The 9,485-nt window shown below is 51.5% G+C and overlaps 1 non-coding gene across 1 annotated transcript; it reads left to right on the top strand.

Annotated features, from left to right (window-relative positions):
• The first annotated feature begins 1,138 nt into the window (after positions 1 to 1,138).
• Positions 1,139 to 1,210, top strand: TRNAT-CGU (transfer RNA threonine (anticodon CGU)). The gene has a single exon. It is a non-coding gene; the product is annotated as a tRNA-Thr (tRNA).
• The last annotated feature ends 8,275 nt before the right edge of the window (positions 1,211 to 9,485 follow it).

Genomic DNA, 9,485 nt, shown 5'->3' with positions numbered 1-9,485 from the left:
AAAGCAAACCTACATAAATATACAGTATCTTAATAAGCATTCATACTTTCACTATTTCAGCTTTTTGCCTCTTTCACAAAATGAAAATATTACCAATGAAGTCCCCTATCCAGTCGCCTTTATATGTATTTTACTTATTTCCTATTTTGTTTTTTCCTTTTCTTTAATAAATGGTACGTATTGTCCTGCATCCTGCTTTTTAAAATTACATGTGCTTTTGTGCTCAATAATCATTCCTTTGAATCTATATCATTCCTTTTAATAGTGACCTACTGTTCCAAGGTATGAACACTCAGATTCTTCCATTCAGGTTGACTCTAAATTGTTCACTCCGACGGGCACTGTCGTCAGGAGCGTCTCGGAGGCATCTTCCTGTGCGCCCGTGTGGGATCTTCCTGGGCAAAGCCATTTTGTTTAAAATGGTATTTATTCGGAGTCTTGTGCACAAGGCCAGTGCCAGGGGTTGTAAGGCAAGGCGGAGCGAAAGCAGTCCGGGGAAGGTTTTGTTTACACAGAGGGCCCCTCCTGCATGCAGGGTCGTTGAGGGAAGGTCACCTCTCCCGACCCCTGTAGCCCGACCCCTATCCCTCCCGGCTCCCTGCATCTTTCTCGAAGGCTAAACACTTTCGTACTTGCCCCCGCTTTGTCCCCTCGGCTCCCCCATCTACTTGGCCTTAGCTTGCACAGCTTGTGTAACCTGCCGACTGGGTGGAAATGACCAGCCCAAGGTCACATAGCGACTCACGGAGCTGGCAGAGACGCCGGTGAGGACAAACGCCCGGCCATGGCTCGCTGGGGGCCGCGGTCGCCGCTCCCGCTCCGTGGTAGCAGGCACCGGTCCTGGTTTTCCTCCACTTGGGCGCTCGGCCTCACCCCAGGCTCTCTGCGGACGCCGTGCCCCTAGGGGCGCTGGCGGCAGGCTGAGGCCCGCCTGGGCTCTCAAGTATTACGGGTTCGGACCCCACCGCCTGCAGGATGCGGGGTCTGGCTTTGGCCTTAGTGGGAAGGAGAAGGGGTTCCCGACTGGCGCGTTTGGAGGGGCGGGCAGTCGGGGCGGGTCTAGAGGCGGGGCATCACCCCTCCAGCGCCTGCGCCACCTCCCTTCCACTGAGAGTTTCGAGCGCTGGCTCGGTTGTCAGGCGCGGTGGCCAAGTGGTAAGGCGTCGGTCTCGTAAACCGAAGATCGCGGGTTCGAACCCCGTCCGTGCCTGGACTTTGAAGGTGGGGTTTTGCAACGGGGCTTCAGGGTCCTCATGTGTGCTTTCCCCTCTTTCTACTACGTGGGTTTTTTGTTTTGTTTTATTTACTTTTCGGATTTTGTTCTGGCGTCCTCCAGTCCCTCCCCCACCAGGCTCGGGGGTCACACAGCGCTGTATCTTCTCCCCATAGCTCCACTCCCCGAGACGCACTGCACAGGGCAGGCCTGACTGGGATCCCCGCGTTACTGGCGGGGGCACTGACGCCCGAGGTGAACAGCTCACATTAAGTATTGGGGTAGCCAGCCGGGGGCATGCACCTTTTGCAAGCCTTGAGGGTGCGAGGACTTCCCAGGAAAGGGTGTTTGAGTTTCTGGAGATGTTTTGCGGTTTCTATTCGTTCCTTGAAAGGTGAGTTATTACATCATGTTTGCTACCTGCCGCTTCGTGTAGACAAGGAAGCCAACATTGTTTATCTGGTTTCCCAGCCCTTGTGAACGCAGCCTTTGCGTTTGGCCCCGAGCCAGCCGTGGCACTCCCCAAGTCACCTCTAGGATAAGCTGCCCGATTTAATATGACATGTTGAGTGCCTCCCATTCCTGATACACTCTAGTCTGTCTGTCCCCTTCTCCAACTGTGATGCTCAGCAGGGAAAATACTATTCCAGATATAGTCTATTAATGGAACTTAACCTCCCTCATTCTACATTCTATACTTCTGTTAATGTGACCAAAAGTCACATTACCTTTCTGGAGGCCCTGCTATACAGTTCACCATAGGGAGCTTCAGTCATAGGGACTGAAAGTCAGCAGAGTCTCTTTGGAATGGTGTCTAAGATTATCAGAAGACAGGATGTGCAGCTTGGGCAGCAGGGAAATGCATTGATTATTTCCCTAAGATTCCAGTAAATGGAAGAGACGCTCTTGGCTTTTGGAGGGAATGCTGAGCTAGCGTGTCAGTGTCATCATGGAATTGTTACTAAATGCAAATAAAGGCAGATTCCAAATATCCAGAGATCGGAGGGGGAAATGTCCTGAGCTACTGGATACTGTCTTAAATCCTATGCTTTCATTTGGATTACTGATCCTCAGAACTCTGAGGCTGGACACCGGCTTTCCTGCAGTAGCTGGACAATTCCACCCCACCAGAGGCGGGTGGATGAGCCAAGCCATAGTCAATATGAGAATCGAGGTACACAGGAAGTCAGCGTACAGCTGTTGGGGGGAAATATGGGTCCCCCAAGGTGAGGGGCCAGAGGTCAGGGTCAAGGATGGACCCCAGGTCCTGGTTGGTTGGATATGAGCACTGTGGTGAACAAGCGAGCAGAGAGGCCCTGTGATTGCCTTGCGGGACTTTGAGTCTCCGCACTCACCGCTGTGGGGCTGGAGGTAGGTTATTGACTTTAAAGGGTGAGGACAGAGGCAGAAGGAGACACCTGTGTTGAGTTACGTGCACGGCCTCTGTTAAACCACTTACACACCCTGGCGTTCAGCTTCCTAAGTTGCAAAATTCAGAAGTTGAAAAAGAGGTTTCCTAAGTGCCTTGTGGCCTGAAATTCTATGTTTCTACCTCAGACCCTGGGCCTTGGACGAGCAAGGGGACCTCAAGCTGCACGACCCATCTTGCTCATGGCTGCGAAATCCAGCGAGTCATGGCGGCCCCTTTCACCATGGGGCTTGGTCATTGCCACTTCCTGACGGGATCCATGGGACCCTGGCTCCCCATCCAGAGAGTTACAGTCAGCGCTCCCTGGTGGGCAGAACTAGAATGGCAAAGGCCGTGCCTTCTGCCAGTGTCCCCTAACTCAGGCTCCCCCAGGGGCTCCTCCCAGGGTCCAGGACAGGGACAGAGCACGGGGCCTCTGGGACCGCACTGGAGAGCCACGGAGGCAGGCACGGCCATTGTGTGCAGCCAAAACCTCCAGGATATTTTTTAAAATATAAACTACTTTAGGTCAGGCCTCTTCCTTCCTGGGAGTGAATATTATTTAACTTAAAAGCAGAATTTGGAAAATACATATACTTTTCCTCATGCTGTCAGTTTTAGTCCAGTATTCTATCCTGGAGAAATATATATTTAAATCTTTTATTTTATAATAAAACCAATTCAAAAGCCACACAAAGCAAGCAAATGTCTTAATGAATTGTAAGAACACCAACCAGGTCAGAGAACTTGGCCAGACACCCCAGGAACCTCTTTCATTTGTCCCTCCCAATCACAGCCCCAGAGCCGGAAGTAGCCATACCCGCTACTTCTATAGTAATCACCTCCTCAGGTTTTACCCATCACCTACTCAAGCGTCTTTGCATGTTTATACCTATTTAACTTCGCTCATTTTGAAAACTGATACATCTTTTAAGCTTTTTTATTTCAATCACTAGGATTCTCTTCCCTTTTATTTCCTTGCAATGTCTCTGCTGAGGACCCTGGCTCATTTGCCCTGTACAGTTTCCCGTAACCTTGACTTTGCTGCCCGCAGGCTCTTGGTGCAGTTCAACTTCACCAAAGTTCCTCTGTCCTCCTCAGCATTTCCTGCCAATTAGCAGCTGGATCAGACACTGGATCAGACTATGTTCAGTCCCTTTGAAAAGACTCAGGTATCATCTCCCCTGAGAAACCTCGGATTCCTCCAGGTGATGAGTCCGCTTTTTGTCTGCGACCCCTCTGTGTGTCTCACATCACAGCTGGGAGGCACTTTGGGCGGGGACAGTGTCTTGCTCAGGTCTGTGTTTCTAGCACCTGGTTCAGAGGCACAGAGAGGTCCCTACTTGAAAGCTCAAGGATGCCTTCCTTAAGGAAGTGACATCACATCTGGGCTCGGGAGGATGGACAGGAAGTTGTCCGAGCACCACAAGATTTGGGTATATCTGCCTTCCTTCAGTCATGGTTTTTTTTAAGAATTTTTTTAAAAGATATTTTATTTATCTATTTTTAGAGGGGAAGGGAGGGAGAGAAGGAGAGAAACAGTGATCAGCTGCCTCTCACACGCCCCCAGCTGGGGACCTGGCCCACAACCCAAGCCTGTGCCCTGACTGGGAATGGAGCCTGCACCTTTTGGTTTGGACGAAGACACCCAGCCCACTGAGCCACCCCAGTCAGGGCTCGGTCACCTTTGACACTCAGATACGAGAACCTCAGTTATAGCTAAGCAGGCAAGGGTGCTTTTCTTTCTCCTGTGGCCTTTCTAACGTTGCACATAAAATGGAATTTTGAATTAAACAAATGCTCACTCTCTGTAAATAGTTTTATTAGCAAACATTAAAGGTTCAAAACCATCCTCTGGACAGAAGTTACCAATCAGGAACAGAAATCATCCAACCCTCTCATTTTACAGCCGCAGAAACAGGCAAAGAGAAAGGAAGTGATTTATTCAAGGCCATGCAGAAGCTCTACCTTTATCGCTCAGGTTAAGCCCTTCCACAGGACAAGCACAGGTCCTTTTGGAAAAGGCATTTTCATTATACTTGACATGTACCCAGGAGATGGCTCATCTCTTCGCCAGCCTGTGAGCTAAGAGCCACTTCACTTGGCCAGTGTTCACCTGGATCAGTGGAAAGAGCGCATAGTGACCGAAGCTACCATGCCTGACCACAGTTCTCAGGCTGTAGAGGCGGGGGCGGGGGGGTGGGGCAGGGACCCAGGTTAGATTCCTCAGGACACAGACTCCTGGTTTTTCTGGACCACGTGCCCACTGAAAGCCTTTCAGAGGAGCCTAAGTGAGATGGCAGGACCTATGGGCCCGTAGGGCTCCGTGTGTGACCTGACTTCCCGGGAGGGGCCCACCGCCCTTCCAGCCTCCCCACTTAGGTCGTGTGCAGAGGACGAAGCCCAAGCGGACAGTGCCAGACCACCTGCTTCCTCCTTGCCTCCCATCACGCAGGACAACAAAATCTAGTTCTGCCCTAGCCTTGACGAAATAGTGTTACATCAGGAGAGAACTGACTTCTTTCTGGAGAATTTACCTCTCTGCTGCTGCTTACGTGTAAGAGATGTGTCTTCTCAAGTAACCTAGATAGATAAAGGGACTCTTTTTTAGGTTGGCTGAACTATGAAGGTCATCAACAAAGTCAGGAACTTCAAAACTTCTCTTCCTACAGTTATGAAACAGGCAGGCTGGGAGAAATCACAGAAAAATCACATTCCAGTTTTGCCAGTGACGAAACAAAGGCCCAGAGGCCAAGATAACTTATCAAAGGTTGCAGAGGAGTCAGAAACCAAAACAGGCCCCAAACCTTGATAAGACCAGTAATACCAGCATGACCTTTCTGCAGCGAAGATTCCAGGCTTGTCCTTCCCTGAGCTCTGGGCCTCTCCCTCTCTCCTAGTACCCGGGCCCAGAGAAACAACATCCATGTAAATTGCCATTTGAGCAAAATTGGCTGGGAAAATGAAGCCCATGAATTCCACATACAAAACACTCCAGGTCACTTGCAGCCCTTTTCTGTCTCTGGTCCACAGCATCCCTGTATCTGAGCTCTATCTGACTGGTAGCAAGAAGCTGAGTAGAACCCACCACAACCGTGATGACAGAAGGGGCATCTGATAGGTTGGCTGGTCCCAGGAGGAAGCAGAGTGGAAAGGGTGCCAACCAAGTGACTTTGGGTGAATCATTTCAAATCTCCAAACCCGGTTTCTATATCAGTAAAACAGGGGTTCTCCTCCCTCCCACCCCGCAGCGCTTGGTTTTGTTGCTAGAGATAGAGCAGGTGTTCATCAGGGGCGGTGGATCAATACTGTACTGTGGTGTTGATGTTAAATACCTTGGACGGTTTGGGCACTTGAGGACACTGTGAATGTTGAGGGCTTGTGGGGTGTGGCCACCACGTGAGAGGAAACTGGTGAAATCAACAGGTGTCCCTGTGGCTCGGGCCCCACGGGGCTGTGGGAAGGGTTTGGGGCAGCCAATCCCTTCTGGTCCCAGCAAAGCTGGGTGCTCCGCAAATATTTACTGAGCGTGTGTTATGTGCCAGGCATGGGGATATAGAAGTGTACTTTAGAGACAAAATTCCTATCCCTGTGGAGCTTGCATTCCCGGAGTTGGAGGAAGAGATCAGTGGCAGAGAGACAGATATAGTTGAGTGAGTAAAATACGTGGCATATTAGAGAGGACAAGGGCTATGGAAGGGAGAAGAATCTGGGTTGGGGACGAAGGCATGATGGAGAGCGGGGCTGTAATTTTAAATAGGGCAGGCGGGGAAGGTCTAGGGAAGAATCTAGAATAAGGGGAGCCAGAGAACAAAGTCCATGTCTCCAGCTCTATGGGTTTTTGTCCCCAAGGCACGCTGATCCCTCCCAGCCACAGAGATGGATGTGTGTGGCACTCTGGCAGGGTGGCTGGGACATTAAGACCATCCCTGTCACCCCCTGCTCCACCAGGGGCTCTGAACCAGCTTGCTAAGGAACCTGACTCCTGGAGGGTTTTGTGGGGGGGCAAAAAGGACAGAAGCCACAAGGCCAGTTGGGAGAGGAGTACTGCATTGCGGGAGGGCACATGTGGCACGAATGAGAGGGCCGGAAATGCACTAGGCGGGGTGGAGCTGGGTGCAGAGGGGCCGCTCTCATGCCTGCGCTTACTATACTAGCTGAGTGATCTGGGCAAGCAATTTCACCTGTACAATGTGGGTAATAATACCACCTACGTCTAGGGTCAATGTGAAAGTGTAAGAAGAACCTCTTAGAAACAGTCTTAGCACCTAGACATTTCTCACTGAGAGTGATCATCATGGCGTGTTCTCCACGGCAGTATTTTTCAGATTTCAGGAGGCAACCCGTCCATTGGTGGGTCATGAAACAAATTTAACAGCTTGCAAGCAACTTTTTTTTTTTAATGGAACAGAATAGGATAACATATTTGCGTGCATATATGTTTATGTAGATACATATATGCACATACACAAAGAGATTTCCTACCAGGGGACATCACTGGAAGTTAGAAAGCTACTGCTCCAAGGCAGTGTTTCTCTAAAGATGGTCACAAGGAGTGTTTTTCTAACTTTAGCAATTTGCATGAGTCTGTTACCATTTTTACCATATTAGAATACCATTCATATTACTAAATACTTGCCTTTGAGTTGGCTCACTTTAACTATTTTAGCCACATTGTAACAATAATATTCATGAAATTTACATTTAAAAGTGTATATAGCCTGGCTGGTGTGGCCCCGTGGATTGAGTGCCAGCCTACAAACCAAAAAGGTCATCAGTTCAATTCCCAGTCAGGGCGCACACCTGGGTTGTGGGCCAGGCCCCCAGTTGTGGGTGTGTGAGAGGCAACTGATCAATATTTCACACATGGATGTTTCACTCCATCTCTGTCTCCCCCACTTCCCGTCTCTCTAGAAATAGATAAAACCTTTAAATACACACACATTTACAGTTTTACACTGCACATTAGGAGATGCTGGCGGTAAGAAGCGTGACTGTGAAAGCACTTTCTCAAAGTAAAGCTGGGCCGGGCAGCGCTGTGAGATGTGGACGAGTCCCCAGCGCTCAGGCCCCCTTCCTGCCCCCGGAGACAGGTCCGGGCCCACTGCCCGGCTTTCTGAGGCCTTGTAACTGACCTTTCCACAGTGGTCACCTCAAGAAGCAAGGGGCAGGCTCGGGAGCTTTCTGGGGGTGTAGCCCCCAGAGGAGGAGGCCAGGGCCCTCATATCCATCTTTCTCTTGTGAGCTGTGTCCTGCCACTGCACCAAGTTTGTAGAATTTCCTTTCTTGTCCAGTTTTGATTCCATTGATGGGATTAGGTGCCCCCCACAGCCATGTCCTTTGATGTGGTCAGGGGGTAGGTAGCGGGGAGATTTCGAGCTCAGGGAGCAAATCTTAATCTTCTGCAGGCTTCTCCAGGATCAAGCGCGGGGGTAAACCCATTACATCCCTGCCCTTTCATCCCCCCAGGACACCCGCTCCTCCAGGCTCCTAGAGTCTTAGAGATGCAAAGGGTTTGTCAGATTTGGAGAGAGCAATAAAAGGGGAAGAGAAAGCAGGGCTCAGGTCCCAGACCCCCTCCAGCACCGGCAGCATCACCAGCAATGTCAGGGCATCTTCTTCTTTCTTCCTTTCTAATCCTGGGGTCCCACAAAATGGGAATTACAGGGGCTTGGGGCCCACGGCCCGCCCTGTCCCAGCACTGAGCGCCTCTGCCCTCCATCCCTTCTGGAACCACTCTGTCCTGGGAGCACCTGATCCTGCCCATCTGTCTGCTGTCCTGCCCTGAGACCTGTGTGTTTGGGGGGTAGGGGGGCCGGGGGTGCGGAGCTGGCAGATTAGACAGAGAAACCACTCAGCCCCCACAGCAGTTAGGTTATAAGGCAGGATTTGGATTGGTGAGGCCAGAAACATAGCCAATATCTATGTCAGGCCACAGGCAGGTATGTCTCATCATTTTCTTTAAATTAAATCTAATTCAAGAGCTCTATCTGAAGGCGGGGGGCAGAGCTCAATCTCAGTCTTTATTCAGGCTTCCCCTCCCTTCGCTCGGTCTTTCATGGTCCCTGGAGTCCTGGCCATCTTAAGGATGGCAGAGGCCTACGGATGCTCCAGACTGGTCTCAGATGAGGCAGGCAGTTACTCAGGGACTACGACCTGGTCTCCAGAGAGTGGGACAGCAGGTCCTGAGGAAAGGGGATTCCATTCACCTCCGACCCCTCTCTAATCTTGGGAAAGCTCCTCCACCCTCGCAGGTTTTCTGTACCACCCTTCTTCCCCAGAGTCCCGCTGAAGCAGCTCCGGTTTTCTTTTAGAAAACACAGCCAGGAAGAGAAGTTTTCTGCAGGCAACTGGAACAGGACGGAAAATACAAAATTAACATCTTAAGAAAGCATGCTACTGGGTACTATGCTTTGCATTTTACAGTTATCTCGTTGGTTTGCCACCAAAGCCCTGCTGAAGGGCTTGGCCAGCTCTGGGCTCCGTACGGGGAGGTTGAGGCTGGCTAGCTGCAGGAGCCTGGCTGGTGTGGCCCCGTGGCGCGCTCCTGCTGCGGGGCAAGGCTCAGGAGCGGAGTGGCCGGCAGGGGGCTCTCAGCTCTGGCCTTCGCGGGAGGAAGCGCTGGCAGTGGCTGGGCCCGGTCAGAGGAGGAAAGGGGAAAATTACTGGATATCGGGGGCGGGAAGGGCTGCAGGACTGGGAGGAAGGCACTGGAGACTGTTGAGTAGGACCGCCGGCGTCCGGACTCGATCCCGGGGGCGGTTAGAGCAGCCGGGGAGAAGGCGCCAAGGCCACCCCCACCCACCGCCCGGGTGTCCTCCGCTGTGCCGCAGGCTGGAGCGGGCGCGGGCGCGGGCGCCGCAG

This window comes from Pteronotus mesoamericanus, unplaced genomic scaffold (assembly GCF_021234165.1).
Source record: "Pteronotus mesoamericanus isolate MK-2021 breed Mesoamerican mustached bat unplaced genomic scaffold, CSHL_Meso_final contig_246, whole genome shotgun sequence".
NCBI classification, from domain to species: Eukaryota; Metazoa; Chordata; class Mammalia; order Chiroptera; family Mormoopidae; genus Pteronotus; species Pteronotus mesoamericanus.
The sequence above is the reverse complement of the archived record's forward strand: the minus strand, read 5'-3'. Positions and strand labels throughout refer to the sequence as shown.